Genomic DNA, 21,333 nt, shown 5'->3' with positions numbered 1-21,333 from the left:
AGGAAGAGTGGGGAGCACTGGGGAGGGGGCCCTGGGAGTAGGTCTCTGTGGGAAGGAGCTGACCTTGAGGCCAGGCCAGAGGGGACCCCTGGGGGCTGTTGCCTGGGAAACCAGAGCCAGCCTGGAGAAGCGGGCTGGACAGCGTGGGAGGGGGGCGGCCCAGACTCTGTCTCTAGCCTCCCTCCTCCCCCTCCCCCTCCTCCTCCTCCTGCTCTTCCTCCTTCCCTCCCATCCCCCAGACACATTAACCCCTTTGTCCCCAACAATCCAGCCCAGCAGGAGTGAAGAAGCTGAAGTGCTGGAGGAAGCCACCTGCCGTCAGCTGAACTGACCCCCTTCTTCTCCAGAGAACCCCAGACCCTCAGCCCCACATCAGGGGTGTCCCTGCGATGGGGCACTGTGGCTCCCACCTGGAAGCCAGAGAAGGGACAGCAGTTGGCATGACACAGACTCTGTGCCATCACCTCGCCCATTCGAGCCTCAGTTTCCCCACCTACAACAGGGATGCCCGCCTCCCAGCCGCTGAGTGTCCCCACTGCTGGGCCCTCGCCACTCAGCATGAGAGTGTATTTAGGCTGCAGGCAGCCTGAGAGGCGGGTTTCCTCACCTCCTTTTTAGACACAGAGAAGTTGAGGCTCAGATGGGGAAGGGACCTACCCAAAGCCCCCCCGGGAGGATGAGGCAGGCAAGGAAAGGGAGGTCCGTGTGCATCCCTGCAACCCAGCAGGTGTACACAGACGGAAGAATGGCAGGAAAGAGCTGGGGTTCAGGGAAGGGCACTGCCAAGGGAGACAGTAGGTGTCGGGGGCACACACAGGGGTGTCTACCGCTCCCCAGGCGTCAGGGTGGAGCCAAAGGGAGGGGCAGGGTTGCTCCTGCTACACCTCAGGGCTGAACTAAAGCCTCCAGGGAGCCAAGGTGAGGTGCAACCTTTGGGGACTCTGTGACCCCAGTTCACCCTCCTCACCTCCAGGGGTCAAGCTCACCTCCTCCTGCTTTCCCAAAGTAAGTCGCTCATCCCGTCACTCCCTTCCCCACTCAGCCAACATCTCGCTGCACACCTACTGCCTGCCAGGCCCCAGCTTGGCACTGGGGACAAAGAAACAAAAGAGTTCTGGGTTCCTGTCCTCAGACAGCAGCCACAGGAGGCCAGCGGGTACAGACCCCAAGGCAGGGGGTGGGCACAGTGTCCCACTTCCAGATCAGAGCCCAGGCAGGGGCCCAGGAATCAGGCATGTGTGATCCTGGCTCCACCGCTGGCTTAGGCTTCTTAGACTCGCTTAGCCATGTAAGTAAAAGGGGGGAGTGTGCAAGGAGGTGAGGCTCTCTTGGGTTTAGATGAGGAACCAGTAAGGTAATAAACTTGGCCCAGCTCTGGGCAGGAACTCACCTAAAGCACAACAGAAGGACGGCAGGAAGGGGCCTGCACCACGCTCTCCATCAGTCGCAGGTGGAACCCAACCCATAGTTAAACTCTCCATGCCTGCAGTTTTCTACCCTGATATTCCCACAGGGCCCCATGGAGAAGGGGGCTGAGAAGGGCGTCCCAGGCTCCCAAAATGAACCCAGTACAAGGCATTCTCCTCTGCTGGTGCCCTGGTGGTCTCTCCCAGGCTGCACCCTCCCGCATCGAGTGGATTGACCCCCGCAAGCAAAGAATTCGGGCTGGGTCAGGGAGATGGTTGTGCACAGCCGGATCTCAGAATTGCTGCCCACTGGTGACCCCTGCCTTTCTGAGTGGGATTACCTGCAGGGGTCCCCTGCCCATCCCATCACTGGTCTGCAGGTCTACAGATGGTGACTGGAGGAGCCCCCCCAAACTGGCCTCTGAACTGATGCCAGAATGGGATGAGATGGGGTAAGGAGGGCAGGGAGGAGTGTTTTGCATGGTACAGGGATGTCTTTCTGGGGTAGAAGCCAAGGCCACCAGGAGACACAACTCCTCTCTACTGGATCATTCCCAGCAAATAGAAATACGTAGCCAGACACCGTGGTTCATGCCTGTAATCCCAGCACTTTGGGAGGCTAAGGTGGGTGGATCACTTGAGTTCAGAAGTCCAAGACCAGCCTGGCCAATGTGGTGAAACCCTATCTCTACTAAAAATACAAAAAGTAGCTGGGCGTGGTGGCGTGCATCTGTAATCCCAGCTACTCGGAAGGCTGAGGCAGGAGAATCACTTGAACCCAGGAGGCAGAGGCTATGGTGAGCCGAGATTGCACCACTGCACTCCAGCTGGGGGGACAGAACAAGACTCCGTCTCAAAAAAAATCATAATAAATAAATGAATAAATACACTGCGTTACTGCTCATCTGATCCCATACCATCTCCACCCACTACCCCATTTCTCTGCTCCCCTTTTCAAGACTTCCCCGAGGAGTACCCATGCTCCGCCTCCTGTCCGTCTCCCATTCTGTGCTGAGCAACCAAGTGTGTCCACCGCTTTGCCGGCCAGCTCATGAGGTCACCTGGGGCCCCCACTACACCGGTTCTGATGGACACATCTCGGTCCCCATTCTGCCTGACCTGCCAGCTGCTCCCTTCTTTCACTTCTCGCTCTGGCTCCCCTTCCTCTGCTCTACCTTCCTCCCTCCAGGTTGGCAGTTCCGAGGTTCAGGCTCCACCTCGGCTCCTCCCCAGGCCACCTGGACCACCTGGCTCACTTCGTGGGTCCTAAGCCATGGCCATAGTGATGCCGCCAGCCTGTCCTGCCCTTGAACTCCAGGCTCCACCCCTCTGCCTGCTCTATGTCTTCACTCAGTGATCAATCAGGCATCTCAGCCTTAATGTGCCCTTACCCACCTCCTGATCACCACACTGCCGCGAACAAAGAACCCTGCTCCTCCCAGTCTTCCCATCCCGCTTGCTAGCTCCATCCCACCAGCTGCTAAGGCCAAAACCTTGGAGTCATCTTTGACGCCTCTGTCTCATACCCAGGGCCTACTATCAGCAAACCTGCTGGCTCTACCTTCAACATACGCCCAGAATCCGAGCTCATTTCACCCTCTCCACTGCGGCCCAAACCACCATCACCTCTCACCTGGGCTATTCAAAACGCCTCCTGACCAGTCCCTCTGCTCTCACCTCTACCCCTGCCCTGACATGTTGTTCTCAACACAGCAGCCAAGTTCATCCTCCACTCAGAGCCCTGGAATGCTTGCCTATCTCATCTAAGGAAGACCAAAGTCCTCGTCTTGGTCTTCGAGGGCCCACATGTCAGAGCCCCCACGACCTCCCTGACTTCATGTCCTACCTCTCTCTACACAGTTCACTCTAGTCACTACCACCTTCCAGCTCCCTGAATGCCCCAAGCACATTTCTGCCTCAGGGCCTTTGCACTTGCTGTTCCCTCTGCCTGAAATGCTGTTCCCCCAGGTACCCACACACTGCTGCCCTCACCTTCAGGGCTCTGCTCCAAGGTCGCTGTATCAGAGGCCTTCTCCTGAGAGCCCACGCACATCCCCTGACCCAGTGTCCCCATTGCCACAGGATTTAACACCTGCAGCAACTACAAATTTTAGCTATTTATCAGTTTCCTCCTATAAGAATGTGGACTCCATGAAGGCAGGACTGTGACCACTGTTCCCCACTCTTACCTGCACCCACGGCACAGGCCTGACACACAGGCGACCCAAGGCACAGTTGCCGAAGGAATGCAGAAATCCCTGGTCCCAAGTTGGGCCCCTGGGGAGGAGGCAGCCACAGCTGGGCCCCTCCCTTCTGAAACCAGCCTGCACCCAGGACAGCTCCTCCCCAGTAAGCTTCACAAACAGATTCACGGCCAAGTTGCAAAGGGGCAGTTCCCCAAAACCAGAGTGGAAAGAGGTCTGGGGCCGATGCCAGGAAATGACGAGAAGGGGAGGAATGGGACAGGGCCAGAGAGGGACTTGGACTGTTTTTAAAAACTCTCTCCCAAAAAGACCACATTCTTCCTCTGGTGAGTCAGAAGCATGTGGCCAGGCAAAGGGGACAGGACCTGCGAGCCTCTGCGGCTGCCACTGTCATCTGCTACTAAGCAGGCAGGCACATACCCCAGCCTTTCCCACGGGTCAGGTGTGAGGCCCTGGCATCTATTCAGCTTCCCAGAGTAGGAGCAAGGCTGGACACCGGTGTCCCAGGTTGGCAGGCCACAGACAGCAAACCAGGCCTCCCTTTCAAAGCCCACAGGGTCCCATCTGGCTCCAAGCCCTTTCTTCAGGCCCAAGCTCTGACTGGCAGGGAGGGGGCCATTCACTCTGTCCCACAAGGGAGCTCTGGGCAGGAAAGAAATAGCCTTTGCAAAACTCAGAGATAGAAACAGCTCAACCCACCCAACCAGGGCAGGGCAAGCGGGCCGGCAGAATCTGAGGTCTCCTGAAACGCAAGCCCAGCACGGAGCCACAGGACACCCAGGGGCCCCCAGCCACACAGCCCAGGATAGCTCTGGCTGAATTCAGAGTAGCCAGCACTTAAGATTCAAACCATGCCCCTCAGTGATGTGCTGTCCTCCCCAGAGACGGGTGTGAGTGCAGTTCCAGCTGTTCCGGGGCTTCTCTGGAGGGAGTTGGCTCTGAGCACTGCTCCAGGCCAGGAGACGTGTCTGGTGCCTCCTCTAATCCTCCCACCAGCTCCTCCAGGCGCAGAGCCAACCCACAAATGGCAGGCACCTGACCCCGTTTTACAGAGGAGGAAACTGAGGCTCAGTGAGGTAGAGAGATTTGTCTAAAGCCAAGAATCTGATCCAAGGTGGATCCATGATTAGACCCAAGGTCTTTCAGGTGTGACTGGAAAGGTCCATCAGGATCAGGCTAGTGGGTCCATCCCACTCCCTTGCAATTAACTTCACCATCTGAGAAGATGCAGCCTGGGGCTGTGGGAAGGGGGCAGGGGAGATTGGGCTGGAGGTGCTGGGGGAGGGAGAGCAGGGAGGGATGACTTCAATCATGAAAAGGATTTGCCCTGAGTCCTGCTGTCCTGGGTTGAGGTCAAATCTGGGACCATGATCCCCCCAGAGAACTGTTCCCAAACACCCATCCTCTTTCCCTATCAACTTTAACAAGAGCCAGACTGCTTCTGACCAACCCTGCGGTGCGACTTATGAGGAACCAGACAACGCGGATGCTGCCCACAGCCTGGTCCTAAACTCCCCCTAGTATTCCTTCTGCCTTGGCATGGAAGCCACACTGGGTGCAATGAGCTTCAAGCCCCCTACTGCCGACATCCTGCAGGCAGAGACACCGCTGCCTGTCCAGTGAAAAACGGGACCACTCTACTCCAGGTCATTTCTGCTCTGAAGCAATCTCTGGTCCTGCCAGGGTGCCCTCCAGGTTCCCCTTTTTGCCACCATCATGCCCTGGATATGAATTTTTAGAATGAGCTCTGCACTCAATCCCAGCGGAGGCCAGCTGTGACACAGATGCCATCCACTGCTCCGATCCCTGGTTTCCTCTTCCATACAATGACAACTATAAGAATCACCATGGCACAAGGCTGTTCTAAGGATTAAATGAGATAATAATTCTCAGAAAGTGCTTCACTGAGAGCCTGGAACACAGTAAGTGTTCAATACATGTTTGTTGAATGAATAAATGACTGCCTACTCCTAAATGAACAGCAGCACTGGCCTACAAGAAGGGGTGGTGTACCAGGCTAGAGCTGAAAGGTCCTAGAGCTCCCCGTCACTGCCCTCCAGGAAGGCACTGCCTGCCTGGATGGAGAAGGCAAGGCTTAGGGGGCAGCCCCTCCCACAGTATCTGACCATGCAGTACCCGTCCTCACTGGGGAAGAGGAGGCCACTGAAGTGCTCCAGGAAGCCATCAGCTTGGCCCAACACTGAGCACCCAAAAGCCTGCACCCAGCCCCTCCCTCTTTTAAAGTCGAGATTCCAGGGAAGAGGGTCAAGGTCAGGAAGGGGGAGGATCCAAAAACGAGACAGCAAGGCCAGAGTTGCCTTAGTTGGTGTGAAATGGAGCAATGACCAAGCTCTGTACATGATGCCAAAGAGACATTCCAATTCCCTGCATCCGCATGGTCAGCACAGGGCCAGCTTGGAGCCATCTGCAGACACAGCCACTTCGAGTAAAGCACTCCGGCTGGAGAATCAGCCCCAGGAACTCAGGTTCCACTTCCTGACTGGACCTCAAAAAATATTCTGCTAGGCTGGTCGCAGTGGTTCACGCCTATAATCCCAGCACTTTGGGAGGCCAAGACACGTGGATCACTTGAGGTCAGGAGTTTGAGACCAGTCTGACCAACATGGTGAAACCCTGTCTCTACTAAAAATACAAAAAAGTAGCTGGGCGTGGTGGCACATGCCTGTAATCCCAGCTACTCAAGAGGCTGAGGCAGGAGAATTGCTTGAACCTGGGAGGCGAAGACTGCAGTGAGCCGAGATTGCGCCATTGCACTCCAGCCTGTGTGACAGAGTGAGACTATGTCTCAAAAAAAACCAAAAAAAAAGTCTGCTCGATTTAGGAACAGCAAACCCCTCCAGGCAGCAAACCTTCAATGATCTCCTAGCATGTCCCCAATGTCACTTGACACAGGAGCATCCCAAGTAACCAGCAGAAAGAGGCCAGTGGCCTGGGAAGGTGGGATCAAGGGCTCACTTCTTGCAGGCTGCCAGCAAGCATAACAGGTGCCCGAAAATGCTAGCTGGAGGGGCGAATGCACAGATGGCCACCTGGACACTGCCTGCCAACACTGAGCCTTTGCCAGGTCTATCCAAGGTCGTCCTGTGGCCCGGTTCTTTGTCAGAGGACGAGGACACAGGGACACCATCTGCTTCCAGAACAGGCTGCAAAGCAGGAAGAGAGTGATGGCGGTCACATCTTCCACACATGCTGTGTCAGAGTCAAGGTCTCCAGACTCCCCGCTTCCTCACTCTGGACACTTTTAAGTTCAACGGCATTCAAGAGGGTGACAGAAAAGCCAGTCTTCATCCCTTGGGATCCCTCTGCCATCCAACAACACCCCCTACTCGTTCAGCAAATCTTGATTGTGCCCTGGGAAGCACTCGAGGTTCTGGGATTTGCTGATGAGCACTTGGTCCCCTGGTCATAGGTGCTGTGAAGTGAGGGAGAATACTGGGGCTGAACTGAGGTTCAAGAGGACAGTTGAACATCTGGACTCAACTCTCCCAGGTATGATGCTGGCCATGTGATGACCGGCCCAACACTGCATCCACACAGAACAGGGCGCAGGAAGACCCAGCAATGATCCACTTCATTCCGCCAGGGGCCCTGCTTCTCTGTGGCCTGGACAAGGTGCACAGCTGCTCCGGCCTCCAAGGGCCCCTCCACATCCCAGAAGATGTTTGCATTTTATGCCAAACCAGATCACTGATGCTCCCAAGGTACATGGGATGTTGAGGAGGGAGATAGTATTGGATTTCAAAATTTCCATCCCACCTTAATTTATAGTTACAGCTGTATAGATCTATAGGAGGCCATGGTTCTCAACCGGGGGCTATTGTGTCCCCAAAGGGACATTTGGCAATGGCAGGAGACGCTCTGGTTGCCACACTAGGTGGGGAGTGGGGACGCTACTGGCATCTGGTGGGTGGAGGCCAAGGAAGCTGCTAAACATCCTTTAGGGCACAGGACAGCCCCAACGCAAAGAATGATCCAGCCCAAATATCAATGGATCGAGGCTGGGAAACCCCGATCAGAGGGCACTGGTGACGTCCTCTGGGGATCTATAGCAGGCGCTGGCCTGTTAATGCAGGGTTGTGTCACCACTACTAGTCACAAGAATACAGAGACCAAAGCCACTGCCACTGGTTTCCATGGCAGATAAATACCAGGCTACAAGTGTCTAAAGAAACTGCATCCTGCTACAGTACTTGTTTTTGTGCCTCTCCCTGCTAGACTGTGGGGGTGGAGACCACGACCCACTTGTCTCTGTGACTGCACCACCTGGCCCAGCATCCGGAATACAGGAGGTGGGGAGAGGAGGCAGCTGGGGAGGCAGGGGGAATATGTACGGCCACCTCTTTAAGGTGGGACTGCATCTTATGCCTCTCCACATCCTCAGCGCCCAGCCACGGTCCTGGCACCCGAGTTCGTACATAAACAATCAGACTGTGAGCTCTCCGAGACCAGGAGCTGTGCCCTCCTGCCCTGTGTCCCAGAGCCTAGCGCATGGCTCAACCCTCTATGCATTTTCATCAAGTATCCCCTGCTGTGGTGAGAAAGACACAGCCGCTGGCAGTCCAGAAGGGGAAGGAGAACGGAACAGTATTGACAATAGCAGCTGGGCTTCCCTTCAGGAGGCCTGGGGGCTCTAGGAACTCCTAAGAGCAGACTTGAGCCTAGATTCAGGCAATGGGGAGTTGGAGGGGGACCCGTCCATCAGCACTCCTTGAAACGGTGACCAAAAGCATGGAGGGCTCTTCTGCAATGCCTGGGACGCAGCAGCAAGAAGCAAATGCTTCGCAGGAGGGAGAAGGGAAGAAGGTAGAAATGAGGGCTTCCACGGCCTGTGCCTTGAGCCCCACAGTATTTGCATGTTTGTATCCCCCTACAATTCCTATGCAGAAACCTCACCCCCAAGGTGATGGATTAGGCAGTGGGGCTTTGGGGAGGTAATCAGGTCATAAGGATGGAGCCCTCGTGAAAGGGATTAGTGTCCTTGTAAACAAGGCCCCAGCTAGGCCCTCCCACCACACAGGGACACGGTGAGAAGGTGTCATCTACAAGGAACAGGCCCTCACCAGACACCGAATCTGCTGTTGCCTTGATCATGGGCTTCTAGCCTTCAGAACTTTGAGAAATAACTGCCTGTTGCCGGTAACAGTGATGGCATTTCGTTATAGCTGCCCGAATGGGGCCTTGGATGGGAGTGAAGTGTCCCGGTGCTGCCTTTGCTCCTCTTGTCCCTGCTGACCTGGCCCAGGGACTCATCCATTCATGACAAGCATTAACTGAGGAAGTCGAATCCAGGTCCCAGTCAAAGGGCACAAGAGAAATGCAGTGGCTCCTTGGGTTGCCCAATGTCAGTGCTAAAATCAACATCAGACACCAAACATGGGTTAACAGCGTGCTAAGGGCCCAGTGCTAATCCAAGCCCTTTACTCCTACAGCTCCTATAATTTCCTCCTAAAAACCCTCTGAGATAGGGGCCACTCTCATTGCCATTTTACAGATTAGGAAATAGAGGCATAGAGAGGTGCCGAAAATTGCTGGAGGTCACACAGTCAATAAATGAGAGAGCTGGGCTTTGAACCCAGGCCACGTGGCTGCAGAGCCTGTGCCTTGAGCCCCTGCAGTATTTGCATGTTAAAACCTCAGCCACTAGCCAGCCACCAGTCAGCTGGGCTCCTGTGCTGCTGGGGTGCACTCAGGTGGGACCATGAAGACCCCACCCATGGGAGCAAGTAAGGCAGGGCCCCAGTGGGGCAGCACATCAGGAGGAGAACTTGGGGGACTCACAGACCAAGTGCCCTAGACCAATGGCCCCCCTGAAGTGTTGCAGCTGCACTGCCCCAACAGAGCCTCTGAAAGCCGCACCCCTCCAAGTCTCTCTGGGTCCCAGCCCTAGGCTCCCCGGCATTCTGATCCAGAACCACCTGGGGGTTGAGGGCAGGCTTATGTCCCCGTGAACACCTGGGATTCACCTAGGCCATCCAGTCACCACCCTGGAGATGCACCCAGGCAGGGGTGAGCTGAGACACAGGCCCCACTGTGCAGGCCAGAGCAAGCACTATGTACCAGCCATGCCAGAGCCAGTGACCTCCCGCTCTGTGGCTGAGGGTAACGATGATGTCAGACCAAGCCTGGAAGGGCCTCCTTGGGGCTGGCAGCATCCATCTCTCTCCCAACCTGGCTCCTTGAAAGGGCACCCACTGATCAGAACAGGAGTTAGTGGCAGGAGCTATCTGCTGTCCACTCGCAGCACTGACCCAGCGGTCGTCTGGGTCAATCATTTTGTTTCTTCCCACAATCAGACACTCTCAGATGATGGAGGGGTCTTTGAGATGAAATCCAACCTGTCAGTCACAGAAAGAATTCCTCCTTAAGGATCCTAATAGATGGGTGGGTCTGTGCACAGTCTCTGGAGTCAGACAGCGGGGACACCAAATCCCAGATACACAACCTAGCAAATGTGCGACTTAACCTCCCTAAGCCTCAGTTTATTCATCTGCAAACTGGGTGTCATGATACGCCTGAGACCCAATTAGGTAACATTCATTCATTCATCCAATCATTCATTCATTCAACCCACATTTATTAAGCACCTCCATGAGCCAAGCCCTGTTCTGGGTACTTGGGACACATCAGTGAACAGAAAAGAAAAATGGGCTGGGCACGGTGGCTCATGCCTGTAATCCCAGCACTTTGGGAGGCCGAGACAGGCAGATTGCTTGAGCTCAGGAGTTCAAGACCAGCCCGGGCAACATGGGGAAACCCCATGTCTACAAAAAATACAAAAATTAGCCGGGCGTGGTGGTACGCGCCTGTAGTCCCAGCTACTCTGGAGGCTAAAGTTGGGGGATCACTGGAGCCTGGGAAGTCGAGGGTGCAGTGAGCCAAGATGGCACCACTGCACTCCACCCCGGGCAATGGAACGAGACCCTGTCTCAAAAAAACAAAAAAATAAAAGGGTTCCCTGACAAAGCTTACTGATCCTAGCCCTGTGCCTGGCACAGTGTGGGTATTCCATAAATGCCCCCCACTCTAAGCCCGACTCACTGGCCCGCATCAAACTCCCATAGTGAAATTCTTCCTTTGGCAGAAGATTCCTTGTCTCCGAAGAAAAGGGTCTAAATCTGCCTCCTCCCCACACCCAGCCCTCCCCTCATCCTCGAGTTTCTCAGAATGAGGCCTCTCATCCTGCACAGGCCAGTCCTCAGCTTCCCCTCCCATCCCAGGGCCCCTCTTGCCCTGGTCAGATGGTCCCATGGCCGCCTGCTGTGGCTCCCAGACCCCCAGTTCCCACGTCAATCACACTGTTAGGATGTACCCCAGCTTGCCACTGCCTCTCCTATTAGTTCAACAAACACCTCTTGGGTGCCCAGCATGGGCCAGGGGTGGACTGCCCTAGGGCAGGGCACCACATGGGCTGTGCTTCCTCCTTCAAAGATCTGGGCACACCTGGGAACATGGCAGCCTCAACTCACAAGCAGGGAGTAGCTCACCTCACCAATGTATACAAAAAATCAACACAATACCAGCAGAAGCAGCCTCCGCACTTTTCTGCTAACAAGTATGAAATCAAAGTGACAAAGATTCACCTGAAATCCCAGTACTGCTCTCACTAGCCAGGAATAAATGAATGCTCAATGTCATTTCTGAGACTCTACTAAAACCAGGAACCACATGCAGTGCTTTATGTGTTATTTCACATAATCCTCACAACACTGCGAGGTGGATGTCCAGGGTCCCACTTGACGCCCCACTCAATCTTTTTGTTTGTTTGTTTGAGACAAGGTCTCACTCTGTCACACAGGCTGGAGTGCAGTGGCACTATTATGGTTCACTACAGCCTTTACTACCCAGGCTCAAATGATCCTCCCACTTCAGCCTCCTGAGTAGCTAGGACTGCAGGTGTACGCCACCACGCCCAGCTAATTTTGTGTATTTGTCTGTAGAGACAGGGTCTCATCATGCTGCCCAGGTTGGTCTCCAACTCCTAGGCTCAAGTGATCCGCCCACCTCAGCCTCCCAAAGTGCTGGGATTACAGGCATGAGCCACTGCACCTAACCCCGACTCAATCTTGAGGCTCCCAGGGGAGCTGCTCCACCTGCAATGGCTAATATCATACTGGGCACTAACAAGTCTTCAATAAATGTTGGTTGGATTGAACTGAATCTGAAAACTGAGGCTGAGAGAGGCAAAGCGACTTGTCCAAGGTCACACAGCTAGGGAGTGGGTCGGCCAAGCTATGGCCCAGGTCTGTGCAGCTCTGATGCCTTTGCTCAGCCTCCCTTGGAACCTTCCCGATTGAGCAGCTGTGGTTGACAGCTAACAGGAGCTCTGCCAGGACAGGCTTTCCAGGGCAAAAGGCACTGCCATCTCAGAGCCCCAAGAAAGGAGAAGCAAGGGCCACAAGAGACTGTATTAGGGAAAAGTAAAAGAAAGGAAAACAAAAAGTGCACTGGCCGAGAAAGGGCCAGCCTTGTGAGTCATGTGCCCCAGAATATTCCTTACATAGCTGGCTCCAGGACAGACCAGGGAGGCCAAGGCACCCGACAGCCCCAGGGACCTACGCCAAGGAGCTAGGAGTGCAGCATCGGGATCAGGTGGGCCTCAGGCTGGGGGTCAGCCTGGCTCTGCCACCAGCACCCATCGACGCTGGGCAAGTCACTTCTGCTATCAGGGGTTCTGAGTTTCCCCCTCTGAGAGACGGGAGAAGAAGGCACTCAGAACTGCAGAGGGCTCATCAGGGCTACCTCTGACTGCAAGGCTGTGGGGGCAGGACCAAGGAAAAGCCAGCATCTCCCTCTCCTCCCAGTCAAGCCTGGCCCCACCTCCCAGTGCCCCCACTGTGGAGCTGACGCCCACTTCTGCCCCATCTCCAGCTGCCCACAGAACTGTCAGAGGCTGCTCCCGGGCTGCCAGCATCATGGGAGTGAGCACAGGACAGAGGAAGCAGCCCTCAATCACCTTTGAGGCCCACTGGTTGCTCTCAGACTTAGAAGACGGTCATCTGAGGGTCTGGGCAGGGGAAACCACCTTACTGAGCACCTACTACGTGCTGGGAGCTTTGCAGACACCATCTCACTCTAGCCTCACAATACACTCTGAAGTAAGACTTGTTATTCCCATCTTTGGAGGAAGCCCCAGGAGCCCCAAAGGCTGAGTAAGGGAAAGGCACCTGCCCAAGACCACACAGCTACTAAGAGCCAGGATTCAAACCCAGTCCTGAAGCCCCTAAACCTGTGTTCTCACTCTTGCTCATATGTCAGCTCCCAGAGGACAGAAACCGTGGCTCCTCCCTGGGTGTCCCCACAGTGCCTCCTGGGAGGTCTTCAAGAGATGCTTGAGGGCCGGGTACGGTGGCTCACGCCTGTAATCCCAGCACTTTGGGAGGTGGGCAGATTACCTGAGGTTGGGGGTTTAAGACCAGCCCGACCAACATGGAGAAACCCCATCTCTACTAAAAATACAAAATTAGCCGGGTGTGGTGGTGCACGCCTGTAATCCCAGCTACTCAGGAGGCTGAGGCAGGAAAATCGATTGAACCCAGGAGACAGAGGTTGTGGTGAGCTGAGACCGCGCCGTTGCACTCCAGCCTGGGCAACAAGAGCGAAACTCCGTCTCAAAAAGAAAAAAAGAAAAAGATACTTGTTTGGCTGGCCAGGTGGTTACTCCCAAATCCCAACCCAGGCCCCATTACTGCACTCAGGTGTCCTGGGCTGGTTCCTGCCTATCAGGGACCCCAAACCAGCCTGACCCCACTTCACAAAAGGGTCATTTGAGGCCCAGGTAAAGTAGAGCCAGAAAGCAAACCTAGGTGCCTCTGATACACACAGCATCGCCGTGTGACCCTAATAGCAAGGAGACAGTTGGAGATCCAGGTGGGAAAAGTGTGGACTCTGCAGGGAGGCACTCCCGGGTTCCAGCCACAGGCCCATTTCTCATTAACTGTGTAACCGAGCTGGCCTCCCCTCCTGATGTCTTGGTTTCCTCCTCTGCTGTAAAATAGATACAGTAGCCCCTGCTACTGGACAGTGGTATGAATTCAGTGCAATCACTTGGCACAAAGCAGGTGACCTCGTTCCCCTGGAGGGCACCTGCTTACCTTGGCCATCAGCTTGGGGAAGAGGGGGCACTCAGAACCTAGCCGTCCCCCAAGCAGCCAGTCCAAACAGGTTTGCATTCAGAGCTATGCGTGTGGGTTAATATTTACCTGCTTGTGACCCAAATCTTGCAGGGCATCAGGCATGCCTGAGTCACCCAACCCTGAGAATTCAAATTAAGCAGGAACATGAGGTGTGGAGGGACAGGGGTGCTAAACCCAGGGCAGGCACCAGAAACCTCAATCTCTCCTGGGTACCCGGACCCAGTGTGGCTGGAGGAGGACAGTCACCTTCCCCAGCACTCCTGCAAATGAAATGGCACCAGCCTGGCCCTCTGCCCCTGTAGCACCTCGTTCTAAAGACCATGGGCCCCAGTCACATGATCATCCCTTTCCTTAGGAACCTGCAACTGTGAGGGCAACTGAGGGAGAAGGCCAGGGCCAAGAGAGGTGGCCCGACAGACCCCACAGACTGACCCCCAGGCATGGCCATCCAGGCCACCCTAGCAAATGAAGATTTCGCTCCTCCTGTTTAGAGTTTTCCTACCTCAATCATAAGCCCAACACAGAGAATGAGCCATCAGACCCAGTGACACCTCCCAGCAGCCCTGGGGGGTGTCGGTCCCCTTTTCACAGATGACAAATCTGAGCTCAGAGCATTGAATCAGCCTGCCAAGGTCTCTACAATCAGTCAGAGGTAGGGGTGGGATTCCAAGCAGGTTTTCTGGCTCCAGGGCTAATAAATACCCAGCCCCTTCTAGCATCCTGCCCCTGTGACATGGCTGCCTCCAAAGTTCCACATGGAAGCTGCCTTGTATCGATGCTTACCGTGTACCAGGATTGCGCTAAGTGCTTTACTAGAGATAACTCCTAATCGTCCCAACAACCATATGAGATAGGGGTTGATATTATCCCCAACTGAGAAACTGAACTGAAACAGAAAGGTTGAGACACTCGCCCCAGGACACACAGCTGACAAGTGGCAGAAGTGAAACTCTACATCAGGCAGTCTGATTCCAGAGGCCAAGGCTCTTAGCTGCCGCTGCATCCACCACTCTCCTCTTCCCACATTATTCTGTTCCCCCCAACACCCCAACTGAAGCCAGGCCCTGTGGGTTGCAGGAAATTCACTGGTGGAAAGGAGTCATCAACTTTCGTGAATGCAAAGGTTCCAATCTGCACAAGAAAAGAGCTGAAAGCCAAGGAAGCTGGGGAACGGCCCCTCAGCCCTCCCCTCCATTCTCCCTGCCCAGACCAGGGAGCCTGTGGCACAGTGTTGTCCCCTGCCTGGACCCTGTCTGTGGCCCCCCAGAGCCACAGCTCCTCAGTGAGGTTCACAGGGCATCCTTTCTGACTCATCTCCCCATTCACTGACAACTCATGTTGTCTAAGCATCTACCAAGGACCAGACCTCGTGGGGCCACTTGGAAAACCAAAGAGAATCTGAGTGTCAAGAGAGGAAGAGGTCCCCACTTGCCCCAGCCATGATGACCTGCCTTCCCAAAGGCAAGACCCTTCCTGGGCCTGGAAGCCATTCCCCACCTCATCTGCCTGGACCACTCCCAAATACATTTTGCTTAGCACATGCAGCTGACGTCGGAGCAGTCTCCCATGGTGACCACTGGGACAGACAGCTGGCCACTTGTCCCTCTGGGCATCTAACACTCTGGACTGGAATCATTTGCTTAGTTTTCTGACAGCCCACTAGACTGTGAGTTCCTTGAAGGCAAGAATAATGCCCTTCATTGCTGTCTGTCCAATACCCAGGACAGTCCCTAGCATGCCGAAGAGATTCAAGAGATGATGGGTGGATGAGTGGGTGAATAAATGGGTGAGTGGGTGGATGGACAGATGTATAAATGAGTAGGTGGATGGGTAGATAAATGGATGAATGGATGGGCGAGCGGATGGATGGATGGATGGATGGATGGATGGATGGATGGATGGATGGACGGTCAAACAGGTAGACAGACAGACAGATGGACGGATGGATGCATGGGTAGGTGGGTAAATGAATGCACAGATGAATGAATGGGTAAGTGGGTGGATGAGCGGGGAGGGAGAGTGGATGGATGTCAGGAGAATGTAAGTAGTGGCCAGTGGACACTGTGCCCAGGGCTTTATTTCAACGTGAAATTTACTGGAGCTCAGCAACCCAGGAATCCTAGCTTTGCCCCAAGTATTTAGTCTGACCCAACCATTTTCTTGCTACATGTTTCCCCAGCCTGGCCAAGCATCCCTATGTAATCACCGTCTGTCTCCTTCACCAAGCCATAGAGCAGGTGACATAATGTCCGAGACTGTGTCTGGCCTTACAATTATGTGTCCTTTCCCTGGGCCTAGGCCATTCCATCACAGGCCTTGAGACATACTTGTCCAACAAATGATAAACAAATTAACAAAAGACCTGAGGAGCTTTTCAAACATGCGGATCCTGCGGTCCCAGCCAAGATCTGCTGCCTCAGAATCTCTAATAATGAGGCTCAGGAATTCCTATTTTGTTCAAAAGCTTTCTGGCAATTCTGACAATCAGCCAGGTTTGGGACACACCAGTGTGTGGGAAGAGGAGTCACCAGCTCTTGAAGGCTGTTACTGCAGGTGAGGGCATCCCACACAGAGCCCATCACCAACCCCAAAAGGTTAGCATGTTCCTACGCATTGTCTTTTTTTTTTTTTTTTTTTTTTTTTGAGATGGAGTCTGGCTCTTGTCGCCCAGGCTGGAGTGCAATGGTGCGATCTTGGCTCACTGCAACCTCCGCCTCCCGAGTTCAAGCAATTCTCCTGCCTCAGCCTCCTGAGCAGCTGGGATTACAGGTGCACGCCACCACACCCAGCTAATTTTTGTATTTTTAGTAGAGACAAGGTTTCACCATGTTGCCCAGGCTGGTCTCAAACTCCTGACCTCAAGTGATCCACCCACCTCAGCCTCCCAAAGTGCTAGGATTACAGGCCTGAGCCACTCCACCCGGCCGCATTTTTTTTTTCTTTTTTTTTCTTTTTTTTTTTTTTGAGACGGAGTCTTGCTCTGTCACCCAGGCTGGAGTGCAGTGGCCGGATCTCAGCTCACTGCAAGCTCCGCCTCCCGGGTTTATGCCATTCTCCTGCCTCAGCCTCCTGAGTAGCTGGGACTACAGGCGCCTGCCACTTCGCTAGCTAGTTTTTTGTTTTTTTTTTTTGTTTTTTTTTTTTTTTTTTTTTTTTTTTTTTTTGAGACGGAGTCTCGCTGTGCCACCCAGGCTGGAGTGCAGTGGCCGGATCTCAGCTCCTTTCAAGCTCCGCCTCCCGGGTTCACGCCATTCTCCCGCCTCAGCCTCCCGAGTAGCTGGGACTACAGGCGCCCGCCACCTCGCCCGGCTAGTTTTTTTGTATTTTTTAGTAGAGACGGGGTTTCACCGTGTTAGCCAGGATGGTCTCGATCTCCTGACCTCGTGATCCGCCCGTCTCGGCCTCCCAAAGTGCTGGGATTACAGGCTTGAGCCACCGCGCCCGGCCTTTTTTTTCTTTTTTTAAGAGATGGAGTCTTGCTATGTTGTCCAAGCTGGAGTGCAGTAGCTATTCGCAAGCACAATCATAGCATATTGCAGCCTCTTACTCCTGGACTCAAGTGATTGTCCTGCCTTAACCTCCTGAGGAACTGGGACTATAGGCAAGTGCTGCTGTGCCCAGCCTTTCCTAAGGCTCAAAGAGTCTAACAGCCTTTTTCAAAAAGTTGTCCTTGAACTACTGACTTCAGAGCCACCTGAGTGAAGGGGAGGTTTCTTTTAAATGCAGATGCTAAGCTTCTGATACCAACCTGTAATACTAGAGTCTCTTGGGATGAGATCCAAGAATCTGCCTTCTTAGCAGGCTTGTCTGGGTGACCCTGGCTCATATTAATGTATGGGAATTACTGGCTCTCGGTTCCCAGGGTGCTTAGGCCACCTGCCTGTATCCAGCATCTTCACACATACCGCGCCTTCTGAGAGAGAAAAGTTCCTGATGGGGGAAGCCTTGGAGGGCCCCAAGAAACCCAGCAAACCAGGGTGTGGCCAAAAGGTACAAAATGTAACTATTCCTCCATTACTTAGTTCACAGAACGTCAGCCCTGAAGGGAACCAAGAAATCACCAAGCCCAGGCCTTCATTTCACAGATGAGGAAACTGAGGCCCAGAGAGGACTGTGCCTTGCCCAAAGTCATTAAAAGGGTGAATGACAGAGCCAAGCTAACCCCCGTGCTCCCAGGTCCACCCCCATACTCCCAGTCTCACCGCCCCATGCTCCCAGCCCCCCACCCCATGCTCCCAGGCCCACCCCAGTGCTCCCAGTCTGCCCTGACCTAATTGGAAGTCTCTGCTCCTCCCTCACCATCCTCCTTGCCTCCAAATATGCTCCCAGGTGAGCCAGGGTCCCTGAGAAGAGCCTTTGTAGGGTAGCTGCCGCTGCCCAAGACATCTCAGCCAGTCTTCCTGCCCCACATAGGCAGGGTGGCTCCAATTACAGAAGCCTGACCTTCCTCCCAGGAAGGCTCCTGCTGATAAAGCAATGGTGGCTGGGCGCGGTGGCTCAAGCCTGTAATCCTAGGACTTTGGGAGGCCAAGACGGGCGGATCGCGAGGTCAGGAGATCAAGACCATCCTGGCTAACACGGTGAAACCCCGTCTCTACTAAAAACTACAAAAAACTAGCCGGGCGAGGTGGTGGCGCCTGTAGTCCCAGCTACCTGAGAGGCTGAGGCAGGAGAATGGCGTGAACCCGGGAGGCGGAGCTTGCAGTGAGCTGAGATCCGGCCACTGCACTCCAGCCTGGGTGACAGAGCGAGACTCTGTCTCAAAAAAAAAAAAAAAAAAGCAATGGGTGCTCCAGGGTAGAGGGGGCATGAGAGAAAAAAAGAAGCAAGAACAGACAGGGGGGATTATGGTGCTGCTGACCCCAGAGGGGGATTGACTGTCACAGCTCAGTAGATGTGTCCCCCAAACTCCATAATCAGTCCACTGTCTGAGTTTAAAAGTTTAAACAGGCCAGGCGTGGTGGCTCACACCTGTAATCCCAGCACTTTGGGAGGCCAAGGCGGGCAGATCACCTGAGGTCAGGAGTTCGAGACCAGCCTGACCAACATGGAGAAACCCCATCTCTACCAAAAATACAAAATTATCTGGGCGTGGTGGCGTGAGCCTGTAATCCCAGCTACTCGGGAGGCTGAGAAAGCACTTAACCCGGGAGGCAGAGGTTGCAGTGAGATGAGATCATACCATTACACTCCAACCTGGGAGACACAGCAAGACTCTGTCTCAAAAAAAAAAAAGTTTAAACCATCCTGAGAAACCACTGACACCAGTGCTCTCAATCTCTGTATTTGGCGAAACATTTGTATCCTGAAATATGTTAATAGGTGCTCACTGGGAGAAAAAAAAAAACCATTCAGTGTTCAAGGAACAATGGAAAACCACAGCAGAAGTCTCCCTGCTGGAGAATAACAATACTCCACATGTTAAAGGCACTGAGAAGTGCTGCAATTTCAGAGTCTGCTTAAACCACGACACAGCTAAAGGAACTTGGAGGCTAAGAGGAGTTACGTGCCTTGCCCATAGTCATTCACCTAGGAAGAGGAGGAGGTGGGACTTGGGTACAGTCTACCCATATTGGCAACCAACATGCTTAGGATTTAGCAAGATGATTCCTTTATTATTGTTGCTGTTTGTTCTTGTTCTCCTGATTGGAGAAAGAGAAGGCAAACAGCATAGTGCCCAGTCAGAATGTCATGCCCATGAAAGTGGCCAGGGTCAGGGACAGTGGCTCACACCTCTAATCCCAGCACTTTGGGAGGCCAAGACAGAAAGATCGCTTGAGCGCAGGAGTTTGAGACCAGCCTGGGCAATGTGGCAAAACCCCATCTCTACAAAAAAATGCAAAAACTAGCCTAGCATGTTGGCATGTGCCTATAGCCCCAGTTACTCGGTAGGCTGAAGTGGGAGGATCACCTGAGCCCAGGAAATCGAGGGTGCAGTGAGCTGTGATCATGCCACTGTGTTCCAGCCTGGGCGACAGAGCAAGACCCTGTCAAAAAAAAAGAAGACGACGACGAAAAGAAAAAAGAAGAAAGGAAGGAAGAAAGGGAAGGAAGGAGGGAGAGAAGGAGGGAGGAAGGCTGAATCCTCAGCCTCCCTCAAAATCCCCTTCTATTGCTGGGTCTGGCACCATGGACTGTGTGACCTAGGGTAAGTCTCAGCCCCTCTCTGGGACTGAGATGTCCTATATGTGGACTGGATGACCCCTGAAAACCCTTCTAGCTCTGCTGTCTGACCCTCAGCTCCTCTGTCTCCCTCCCTGCCAGCCGCATCCTCTCCCTGCTCCCAAGTCCCCTTCTCTGTAAACAGCTGAGGCCTGCCCTCTGGGCTGAGCTCCTTGGCAAGGCTGAACTCTGGCCAATGGTGGGCTAAGCACTGTTCCTCCCTGCCCAGCCCCTCACCATCCTCACTGTGACTCACCTATTTAGTGTTTCCAGATCTGACTCAACATCATTTCTCAAGGGCGGATGAACTGGGTGGATTTTTGCATCTGGGGCCTGGGAGAACGGGTTTTGCAGAGAGCTCCAAGTGATGGGACGTGAGGTAGAGAGGCCGTACCCACCCCCACAAGGAAGCACCTAGCAAACGTGTCCTCTGCACTTCCTCTGGTCTTTGAAGTCCAGCTTTCATATACAGATAATGCAATCACTTGACCCTTTGGAAAGTTAGCTAAACGTTTTGTGTTTCAGTTCTCACATCTAACATGGAGCTAATCATACTCGCCTCCCTGTTGAGGAGGCAATAAAATAATACATGACGCAGCCAGCACAGTGCCTGGCACCCAATGGTACTCAAGTGATAGTCATTATCATATGCTGCTAGTAAGCTATATATTTTTTTATTTTTTAGAGACAGGGTCTCACTGAGCTGCCCAGGCTAGAGTGTAGTGGTACCATCATAGCTCACTGCAGCCTCAACCACCTGGGCTCAAGCCATCTTTCCACCTTAACCTCCTGAGTAGCTGGGACCACAGGTGCACACCACCACGCCAGGCTTATTTTTGGTTTTTTGATTTTTTGTAAAGATGGGGTCTGACTATGTTGCCCAGGCTGGTCTTGAACTCCAGGGCTCAAGCAACGCTCCCACCTCAGCCTACTAAAGTGCTGGGATTTTACAGGCATGAGCCACACTCTTAGACTACAGCCTATCAAACTCTAGAGGGTTCACTGAATTGTTTTCTCATCTCGATCTCTCTGAGTCCCACAGGCAATAGAGGACAGGAAGTAGAAAAGGTGGCAAATGTTTGACTCTTACAGGTTCCTAGAAACCTGAAATCTTACACTTATGAATTATTAGAATTAGTAAAGACTCTAGATTCTCAATCTACCCATCTCACAGAAGAGGAAACTGAGGCTTAGGGTAAAGGCAGGAGCAAAGCGAAATGTTGCCCAAGCTCTTGTGGCTGGTTCAAGGAAGAAGTGGGATTAGAACCCAGGCAACTGGCTCCCAGTCCGGTCCCCCTCTGAGGCCCTGGAGGAGTGAAAAGAGTAGAAGTCCAGGAGTCTGGGATGCTGGGGTTCTGGTCCCGGGTCAGCCCCAAGTGGCTGCAAGATGACAAGCCAGGGTCTGAG

At 53.7% G+C, this 21,333-nt stretch overlaps 1 protein-coding gene across 8 annotated transcripts in view; it reads right to left on the bottom strand.

Moving 5' to 3' along the window:
• Nucleotides 1–21,333, bottom strand: part of ARHGEF10L (Rho guanine nucleotide exchange factor 10 like) — a 182,075-nt gene that overhangs the window by 127,178 nt on the left and 33,564 nt on the right. Inside the window, exon 1 of one of the 8 annotated variants that reach the window (XM_030912691.1) lies at nt 3,596–3,614. The exons of the other annotated variants lie outside the window; for them this stretch is intronic. The gene's annotated coding sequence lies outside the window, so the exon portion shown is untranslated. Of the gene's footprint in view, nt 1–3,595; nt 3,615–21,333 lie in introns of those variants that run through there. 8 annotated transcript variants of the gene reach the window in all.

This window comes from Rhinopithecus roxellana, chromosome 12 (genome assembly GCF_007565055.1).
Source record: "Rhinopithecus roxellana isolate Shanxi Qingling chromosome 12, ASM756505v1, whole genome shotgun sequence".
Classification (NCBI taxonomy): domain Eukaryota; kingdom Metazoa; phylum Chordata; class Mammalia; order Primates; family Cercopithecidae; genus Rhinopithecus; species Rhinopithecus roxellana.
The sequence above is the reverse complement of the archived record's forward strand: the minus strand, read 5'-3'. Positions and strand labels throughout refer to the sequence as shown.